The following is a 10,499-nucleotide window of genomic DNA, read 5'->3' as shown; positions in this document are numbered from 1 at the left end:
CTTTATTGAATAGTCTTAGGTTACTTTGTATGTCTATCAGTGCACAGTCATTTATCTTGATTCCATTACACTCTAAAATACCACCATATTCTCATTACATAGACCATTAGTTAATTATTTAAGATGATAGTCTTTACTCTGGTTGTAACCATCCTTAACCTAAACCCTAGATCAAGTTTATGACTTTGTGTATGCCTTCATTTCTTTGACATATGTTATGTTAGGTAAGTCCAATTCAGTTTAGAAGTGTTTCCCTTCTAATTTTTGTCCCTTAGGTTTGCAAAATCTTACATTTACAATTTTTCTTGGTCTGTTTGTTTTATTAGCCTCTTTGATGGTTGGTTGGTTGATTGAGGTGTGGAATTTCTTGTTTATATCATTTGTCCTCCAGATTTGCTCTTGATATCGACCTGGATGCTCCTAAAGTTAGAGTTCCTATGAGATCACGTCTCTTCTCTAAATGTGATAGCCATCTCCTTTTGGACTTTGGTCATTTTACTTTGCAAACTAAGGTGTGTTAATTTTATGAAATTCTTTTTTTTTTTTTTTTTTTTTTGAAAGGAATTTTATGAAATTCTAAGTTGGCTTTTTTGTATTGCATTACTGTTGCTTAAATGATTCTTCTTGGTTCTAGGAGGATGGCCAATCCCTAGACCAGGGACAAAGTTTGTATTCTCGTTTTTTTTTTTTTTTTTTTTTTTTTTTTTTTTTTTTAAATTTTATTTTTTTTAATCTCAGGAAGAGATATAGCAGCATTTTTTACAGATTGTGGTTCAGATAATCAGACCTTCTCTTTGGCATATCAACCTTCTGATTCCCCAAGTTTGAAGATGCCAATAATGTATATTTTCTTGTTGATAGATGTGGAATGGCTGTAAATCTGTAATTGTAGATGAGGTATGAGAGATAAAGTGTCTTTAAATTTTTTAAACACTGATCATATAATAACTACAATCCCCATTTTTCATGTTCTAAATTATGAACTTGGTGTTTCTTTTGATTAAAATTCCCCATCCCAGCCATCCTTCAACACGTGTCTCTGTTCAAGTTCCAACTATTGGAGTTCACTTTTCACCAGCCAGACTTTGCAGATTGATGGAATTGTTAAACATTCTCTCTCATACAATTCCAGATGCTGAACAGCTTCCTACTGTTGAAAATACTGAAGCTGAACTTTCTCCCTGGCATTCACCAGATCTAGCAACTGATTCTCGGATCCTTGTATGGAAGGTACGGAACTGCTCTGTAAATTGTGCCTTATTCAAATAATCATCTTGTCTTACAATAGGCCTTACATGTTCTTGAGTCAGGGGATTGGGTACTCTGTTGCTGCCTGGCAATAAAGTTATCTTGTGCTATCTGGATTGTATCTTTATGTCTTAGAGTCTGAGGGGTCCCGTAGTTACCAAAGATGCTCAAGGTACCCCATTTTAGTTTCAAGTGTTCTTATATTCCATTATTTAAAGTTCTCAAGGTATCCTTATGCCTGTTTTCTCCTCCTCCGAAGTTGAGCACTTCCTATTTCTGCTCTGGAAGTCTATCTTCTATTTAAGGTCATTGAGTTCATTCCACTTTTGTTTACACCACTATGGAGGCATTTTCACTTATACTTTTATTTCTTTATTTTTTGCTTTTAGTCATTGACAATAAAAAATGTTCCACTTTTAGTCTTAAATGCCCTAAAAGTGGAATAAACTACAAAGTCATTTGATACTTTTAGAGATAATTTTTTGTTTAGTCTTTTCATTCTCGTGATTTTAGTTGACTTTCAGTGGAAGTGTTATGAGAATTTAAATTCATATATTTCTAAAATGTTCAATACTACAGCATGGCTGGTAAACAAGTGCTTGAAGTTCCCCTGACAAATGTTGGGGGTTCCGCTTCCTGTATTGCTGTCAGTGCCAGAGGCATGGATCTACAGAAGGTAGGTGTATTTCATTATTTTCCTTTGTGCATTTATTCCCTGCTCTTATATAAATTTTGGAGCCTAATTTGTTCTATTTGATATTATAAATGTTGAAAGTTTTACAATAACATATTGCTTGACACGTGCATTAATACTGTATTTACAATGTTGTCCAAGGATTTATATCATTGACTGAACATTGTGAGGTTGATTTATATTCCACTTGCTTCCTTTTGTTACTTGACTCCCGTTTCATCCATCTTTATAAGTCAAAAACACATTCTTGCATGCATTTAGTTAGCTAATTTGAAAAGTTTAGGTCCTTTCTTCAATAAATAATTATTTTTGAGTAAAGAAATGTGATTTCTGCAGTATCTGAGCCATGTCTTTGCTTCTCTCTCTTTTAGGGTTTAATTTGATGTTCATTTTCCATTGTTCTTTTACAGGCCTTGGAGTCATTTAGCACACTGATAATAGAGTTTCATGATGAAGAGGAGAAAACTACTTGGTTGAGAACACTTGTACAAGCTACCTATCGAGCTTCTGTATGATATAAGTTCATAATGAATACTCTCTCTATCGCATTTTACCTGTCATGTTTATTATTCACGGGTCAATCCAACTCTAATACGAAAAATTGAATTGTAAATAACTTTAGTCAAGCCACGTTAATCGAACCAAAAACATAAAATGGGACGAAGGGAGTATGTTTCTTATTTTTCTTTTCATATTCCTTACCTTTATTTCGTTTAGCATTGGAATGCTCCTTATGTTGGATGTGTTTGGATATAGGCTCCTCCATCAGTTAGTATACTTGGAGAACTAAATGATGATGCATTAGAACTTGCTGAGGCTCGTGCTATAAATACAAAGATGGCTGAACTTGTTGTTAATGAAACATTGGTAGAGATGAAGCTATCATTATATGGGAAGGTGAGGTGGCTCAGTAATTTTTTTGTTTTTTGTTTTTTTGTTTTTTTTAATGCTTTTTTCATCTAAAATCAGTTAATAATGCAGGTTCATGCAACTTGATATTGGCCATCTTCAAATTGAAAATGAAGTTAGCTGGATTGGATCTCCTGAAAAAGATCCTTCTGCAGTCCATGTTGATGTTCTTGATGCTGAGGTATTTACTTTTGTTGTTTATAATTAAAAAATAGGGCTTGACTGCAGCTATTCTTTTATGTGTTGCAAATTGCAGATTCTAGGTATTAATATGGCTGTTGGAATTAATGGATGTATGTATTGGCAAACCAATGATACGTGAAGGCAGAGACATTCATGTTTATGTGCGCCGCAGTCTACAGGATGTGTTCCGAAAGGTCCCTACATTTGCATTTGATGTTAAGGTTGGTCGTTTCATCCAATGTTTCCCTCTATCAATAATTTTAAATTTCAGTAAACCTGTTTTTATTTATTTTTGAAAATTTCCCGTTATCTGGTTTTCGTGATTTCAATTGCCTGTTTGTGCATAAAATCCCATATATTGCTGTGTGTAGCACAGCTAAGTTATGCAAATGATTCAGCTATACTTAGAAGGATTTGGGTTATTATCATGTTAACTTTTACTTGCAAAAAGATTAGCAACGTGGTGTTGACTAAGCATGTTAGTTAAGCATGGTTAGTATATGTTTGGCATGTTCTTTAATTCGTCTTTTGTGTTGCACTTTTATACATGCCAAACTGATAGTGTCTAGACACTTCCTACACAAGTATGTTTTCTTGTTATATTCTTGAGGTGACTACAATAGGTTATGATAAAGGCTAAGGTTTGATGCCATTGAAATGCGCAGTTGCTTAAACCTCTCCCTTTTTGGTAAATTTACTATTACAATGTCATATAACGTTTCTCATTTTCTTTATTAATTTAAAATTTTGGCTGTGCTAATGTGTCATAAACAAGTGTTGCACTAAGAATTAAATGTTAGCAGTAGGGCGTGTCTGTATGTATAAATTATGATTGTTCTTTCTGAAACAGATTGGCTTGCTACATGCGGTGATGTCAGATAAGGAATACAATGTTATTCTAGATTGTATCTCCACCTGTTTTCTGTAGCAACAAATCTACTCCAAAAGATAGAATACGGTTGCTAGCTGATAAAGTGAACATGAATAGTCAAATACTCCTGTCACGGACAGTTACTATAATGGCTGTTGAAGTGGGTTATGCCTTGCTGGAGTTATGCAATGGCGTCCATGAGGAATCACATTTAGCTCATGTTGCTGTGAGTATGCATCTTGTTTTGTATGTGGTTTATAGTTGATAGTTCTGAGCATGTCAATCCAAGGAGTTATTGCAGTTACAGTTCGATTCTTAGCAAGTTTCAGTGTATCTTTTCTTTTAAAAGTATCTTGTCTGGTGTTATATGCTTCTTCTATCTCATTTTAATAGTTCATTTCAAAATATTGTCCACTTTCCTAATTTGAACATCACTAGTTTTTTAGTTTTCCCAATTTACCCTTTAATAAAAAGATTAGAGGGGCAAAATTAAATGGAAGTGGCCGGCATTTTATATATTTTCTTAAAAACCATGTCAAGCACATATAAGACTTTTCTGATGTAATTGCTTATTGCAGCTTGAAGGTCTTTGGGTGTCATACCGCATGACTTCTTTGTCTGAAGCCTGATCTTTATGTTACAATCCCCATGTTCTCTATTTTAGATATTCGCCCTATTTGTTTCAGAGTTGCATGCAAGCTATATAATGTTGTTTGCTTTCAATGTTTGAGCTTATTGAGCTTCTACTTACTATTGGCACAATGTTTGTGATTTATTTGGGGATTGCCATTTGTGTAAACTTCAATCTTTCATTTCCTAGCATATGTGGTAAATGTTGGTATTTGTGTAATTATATTCTTTTTTCTCTCCACTTAGCATTTATACTTTGTTTACACTGGGAATCTATGTGGCACACATATTACAAATTAAATTCTCATAAATATGTTTTTTTTTTTTTTTTTGTTTTTGAGCAGGTATGCTGCAAAAGAAAATGATAGATGGATTCGGGGTCTCTTGAAGTATCTCACTGTTGAGGCTGGTTCTGGGCTTATCATTCTTGATCCAGTGGACATTTCTGGTGGATATACCTCTTACAAGGACAAGACAAATATATCTCTAATCTCCACAGATATATATATATATATATATATATATATATCTCTAGGTGTTATCTCCCTTTTACTCAATTTGCAAATTCAGTTAGCAACAACACTACAATTTGGAAATGCCGATCCTCTTTCCCCTTGTGCTCATTTTGATCGCATTTGGGCGACTCCTGAAGTTTTTTTTTTTTTTTTTTTTTTTGGGAAAGTGTTCTCCTTGATCATGTTTTAACCATCATCACGTGCACTATATGTGTATGTTTGATTGTGTTACATGCTTGCAGAAAATGGGCTCCTTAACAATATTACGTTTTGGAGGCCTAGAGCTCTTCAAAACTATGTCATCCTGGGAGACTGTGTTACCTCAAGGTAATGAGAACCAGTAAATCTGCATTTGCCTCTCCTCCTCTGAATCTCTGATAATGCAATTCTTTTTTATATCTGAATTCTTTCTCAAATAGAAATCTGTTACTAGTCTACTACATCTTTTGTGTGTCTTGTTTGAGTTGTCCAAATTTTACAATTGTCCTTAAGAATGTATATCATATGGCGTTTGAATAATGCTCTTGGGTCATTTTATGCACATCCATCTACTGAATATCCTCCAAAAGACACTTGTTTTGATCTGAATCATCTTCTCCTTTGGAACTCAAGTTGGTACAATTCTTCCTCAATACATCCTTCCCCTGATCTTACTTTTGAGCATGAGCGCGTGTAACCAAATGCAACATCAGGATGGGATATCATCAGATCAATTTCTAAAGCAACCTCTTATTATATATCAACTCCAAATTTTGAGAGAATCTGGTAGTGATCTTCGACGGCCAGTTTCCATATAACGCATCCAGGTTACTCAGTGCTGGGTGACTGCATAACTGAGGGGTAGCACTCTGTTAATTAATCATCTTTCAGTATAGTGTTCCCTTATTTAATCTTTATCTTAAGTATTCACATGTGACATCTCACTTTTGCTACAGCCTAGAGCCTCCTCCCTTGGGTATGATATTTAAGGCTGACAATCCTGAAATTTCATCAAATCCTGTGCAATTTACAAAGGTGGCCCATATTGCGGTAAAAGGTCTGGAAGAAGCTTTCTTTTGGTATCCAGTTGCTCCTCCTGGTTATGCATGCTACCTTAGGGTGTGTAGTGACACGACATGATGAAGCACCTCCTTTAGAATATCTTTCTGCTGTCCAAGGATGGATCTTGTGAGTGGATCTAATATTGTTGAGATTCCTATCTCAAGATCATCAAGCTCCAAGGTTTCTCAATGTTGGAAAGTTGAGAATCAGGTAACACTTAGAGATCGAAGTTGAGTGATCTTATTGAATGTCTGCTCTTTTTGGCCTCTTGAAACTATTTATTTCCCTTTAGTTCTTACTTCTCTAATTGGTGCACATTTCTTGCTCGACCTGAGCTGAAAAAGCCTTCAACTTATGTTGAATTGGTGATTCAGTGATGCCCAAAACAAGAGACAATGTGACAGCTGAGATGATGTTTTTCTATTACCTTTTTGGACAGCTTATGTGGAATGGTTTTGAAGTTTGCCTATTTTTAATCCATTTTGTGTTGTGTTATATATCCAAGTGGTTTGTGTTATTGCCCCCAGATGACACCACTTTTTGATGTGACAATCACAAATCTCAAACTTGCAACACATGGTTGGATGGACACAATGAATGCTGCACGCATCAACTTTCAACACACATCTAGAGCCATTTGAAGGATTCTATCTATCTTTAGCTGGATTCTTTTTATCATTTCTCCAATTTTAATTTGTTCCAATTCCAGTAATATTGTTTTGCCTTTTGCAGATTTGAGACGTATGAAACAAATTAAATCTTCATTCATCATCAAATCTTGGCAAAAGACTGTCGATTCTTGGAGGGAACTTGAACAAAAAGCCATCAAGTCATGATAGATAGATTATGATTCAAACCTTTCGTTCTTGTGTTGGTTTATTTAATTCAATTAAAAAACATTGCTGTTTAGCTCTTGGTGATGACACAGATCAGATCATCAAAGTAAAACTTTTTGAGCATGGGATGAGTAGAAAATAAACTTGGATGTGATATATATTTGAAAAAAGTGGAAGAGCACTCAGATGCAGTTGAATTACTACCTCAGCTCCAAGGTTTTCTGATAGATGAAATTATATGTAGTTCCAGTTTTAGTATTGTTTAAGCATGTGAATGTGAATTTAAGGCCAAGCTTTTATGGTCTAGATTAGTGTACGTCTTAGCTTGTTTGGATCTAATGTCTTTGTGAATTCTTGTTCAAGTAAATATGCATCCAAATTCTGATACTACTCTATTAGATATGATGTACATAAACCACAAAATGGACTGCATTAGCTCTCTATCTTCAGCTAATTATATTGTTTTTTGTTTTGCTGATCGAGTCATACTCATACATGGTAAAATGTACCTTGATCTTTTTAGGTCTTAATTTTCTAGTCTGTAGGGTGCATTTCCACCATATATGAAATGTTTTTTTAATTGTCCACCCAAGGCCAGGAAAGAAGTACGGAGTATTTTTTAAGTAATTAGAGCTTTACCGTACCATATATGTGAGTCTGATACTGATTGTATTATTTGAACGGTGTTATTGAACGTGACATGGGAGGGACAACTGCTGCTCCCAAGTCCAAAACCATAAAAAGGTGTCTTTGGCATATCGAGTTGTTCTTTAATTTATGTTTCCTTTTCACATTTTAACCTACAACTTTGGGATTCACCTAATAAATTGGTATTTTAATAACCCAATGATTTTAAAATCGGCTAAGATATTTTTTATATTGGAGGATTAGAAGATATGTAACCAACTGTTAATAAGAATTATACATTTCTAAATATTCAAATTTCATTGCATATATATATTTTTTAAGTACTTTAAAAATGAATTAAAGTACAGTGTGATATTTATTTTCATGAATAAAACAAAGTTGTTTCAGCCTATTAATTTGTTAATCATGAAGAAGAAGAAGAAGAAGAAAGAAAGAATGGCTAGATTAAATCATAAACTTAAGATATTTTTAAGATAAAAACAAATTTACAAACAAGAACATGTTAAAACTCTTTGCAATTACATCTTGCATACTGCAACATTTCTTTAGGTTAACAAGAGCAAGCAAAGAATCACTTGAACAACAAAAACTAATTAACATAAAACTTTTACTAAAAGCATATCATGAGGGAGTGAAAAACATAAGCAAATGAAAGATTTACACCCCTACTCACATTCTAGTACCAACAACGCTTGCCTACAAGAGGATTATAGCAATTCAAGCATTCTTTTGCTATGCTTTCCTTCACTTCAAACCTCAGTTCTTCACACTTCCCCCAGATAGGGTATTTTTCATCCAACCCTCCAAATACCCGAAGAACTTTTGAAGCATTTGTGCGTGGGTGTACAATTCCACGAAACTCTAGGTTGAAAGGCTTGAGTTTGTAATTTTGAGTGATTAAGGATGAGAAATCGACACAAATCACTGTCTTGTTTGTTGGGCCTTGATGGAAAGGATGAATTTTTGCAACTGCAAAAACTTCATTGACTAGATCGCCCTGGGCTTCATGGTAGGCCAGAACCTCGAAACCACCTTTATATGAGTAGGATGTATGCTTGTTGTCGTTGTAGATTGTGAAGTTCATGCTCCAAGACGAGGAGCTGTTCATCACAACCAGTTGGTTGACGGCAAAATCTGGGACATTGGTGGTATATTTTGAGACTATGGCGGTGAAGATGATGACAACGGCAATAACTCCAAAAATGGTAGTCAAAGTGACTATCACGCAACAAAGTGCCCAATCAAACCTGATAGTATCCATAGGCACAGAAGCGGAGAAGAAGAAGAAGAAATTGTGTAATGAACTTAGAATGAAAGCAGCAGGGGAAAGGGAAGGATATATAGACTTGTAGAACTGTAAGGGGAGGGAAGAAGAAATCGGAATTTGCAAAGGGGGAGGAGAAGTGCAGAGAGAGAGGGAGGGAGGGAAGGATAGAGCACAACTGCAAGGGGAGGGAAGAGAAATCGGAATTTGCAGAAAGAGAGAGGGAGAGATTGATGCCTTGAAAGTGTTATCTAGTTTCTATCATCTTTATTATTGTTCTTTATAGTAAAAAATATCACGAGTGGAAGCCGGAAGGTAGAGGACTAGAGGCCCCATAAATCATCTTTATTATTGTTCATACCAGAAAAAAAATATCCAATATTTTTTTCAATCCACATTTAATTCGCAACACACTTAATCTAATAAAAAAATATTAAATGAATACCCACGATTTGTTCTCACGTTCTCACCTAAACAAATGTTCTCATTGAAACCCTACTCTATATATATATATATATATATATATATATACATCTCTCTCATCTGTACACGATCACCGGTGTTGTGTTTACAAAATTATATACCCTATTTGTAACTTTGCTTTGTTGTGAGATGTGACTGGAGTGCAATGCATCATTGAATATAATTGGTTTGTTTTATAAAGAGAGTGAAGGACAAAGAATAAGGTGTTATACTAGCACAAAAGTGGGGTGATGACAAAAATGGATAGGTAGTAATGATTTATGAAGAAAGAGCTAATTTAGGAATATCATATTACACTAACATATCTTAAGAATTCATTTTCATGCATTGATATTGATGGAGAGAAGAAAATATGGTCTGTGGGGAGGTGGAGTGTAGTCACTAGTCACTAATCATTGTATCAGCATCCATACTAATTAATTCACCAAACACTGCATTAATTAAATCAACCTTCAACCAACATATACTATAGTATACTCCCTATATCATTAAAATAGAATATGTATTTAAAATTACATTAAAAACATTACAAATGTGGAGTTGACAATATATATATATATATATATATATATATATATATATATATATAATTTTGCAAGATATTTTGTTAATCAAATACGGAGTAATTTTAAAATTATTGTACGAATATATATATAGTACAATACAACATCTCAACCTGCATTCCTTTTATTAATTAAACACCCTTCTTATTTAATTTAATTTTTTTTTTGTTGTTTTTTTTTTTGTTGTTTTTTTTTATAGCGGGCTAAGTTTCTATGATTCGTTAGATTGTATTATAAACCACATGAACTCACTTTTTAAACTCATGAGTGTTTATAAACGGCAAATTATTCAACACAATGTTATGTGAACTATAACAAAAAGTACATTTTTAATATACTATATAATGTACTCTCAGTACAAAAATAATGTACATCCTCTGAATACAATGTACATTATTTTTGTACTGAATGTACATTATTTTACAATATACAAAATACGACCCACACAACTTGTGTGGACCATGGTCCACACAATAATAATTGTTTATAAATATATGACTTTCAATTTGCAATGATTTTAAAAGCTTAAACTTGTTCTATTATAAAGTTGAAGCAAAAATTTGTGTGAGACCATCTTATGGGTCAAATCTTTGATTAATGAGATCAATCATCCA

At 33.9% G+C, this 10,499-nt stretch overlaps 2 long non-coding RNA genes across 6 annotated transcripts; both read left to right on the top strand.

The window, feature by feature from the left end:
* Positions 1 to 1,004: 1,004 nt before the first annotated feature.
* Positions 1,005 to 4,549, top strand: LOC109170354. Of its 2 annotated transcripts, XR_002052403.1 has the most exons (9): positions 1,005 to 1,230; positions 1,311 to 1,420; positions 1,828 to 1,924; positions 2,353 to 2,451; positions 2,699 to 2,839; positions 2,924 to 3,032; positions 3,108 to 3,255; positions 3,885 to 4,131; positions 4,484 to 4,549. It is a non-coding gene; the product is annotated as an uncharacterized LOC109170354 (long non-coding RNA). The 2 variants fall into 2 exon arrangements; XR_002052404.1 differs by lacking the exon at positions 1,311 to 1,420.
* A 333-nt stretch (positions 4,550 to 4,882) lies between these two features.
* LOC109170356 lies at positions 4,883 to 8,958 on the top strand. Of its 4 annotated transcripts, XR_002052412.1 has the most exons (4): positions 4,883 to 5,890; positions 5,986 to 7,203; positions 7,691 to 7,692; positions 8,947 to 8,958. It is a non-coding gene; the product is annotated as an uncharacterized LOC109170356 (long non-coding RNA). The 4 variants fall into 4 exon arrangements; XR_002052414.1 differs by lacking the exons at positions 7,691 to 7,692; positions 8,947 to 8,958 and having other exon boundaries at positions 5,986 to 6,301; positions 6,824 to 7,342; XR_002052413.1 differs by lacking the exons at positions 7,691 to 7,692; positions 8,947 to 8,958 and having other exon boundaries at positions 5,986 to 6,301; positions 6,619 to 7,342.
* Positions 8,959 to 10,499: the final 1,541 nt, after the last annotated feature.

This window comes from Ipomoea nil, unplaced genomic scaffold (genome assembly GCF_001879475.1).
Source record: "Ipomoea nil cultivar Tokyo-kokei standard unplaced genomic scaffold, Asagao_1.1 scaffold3321, whole genome shotgun sequence".
Classification (NCBI taxonomy): domain Eukaryota; kingdom Viridiplantae; phylum Streptophyta; class Magnoliopsida; order Solanales; family Convolvulaceae; genus Ipomoea; species Ipomoea nil.
The sequence above is the reverse complement of the archived record's forward strand: the minus strand, read 5'-3'. Positions and strand labels throughout refer to the sequence as shown.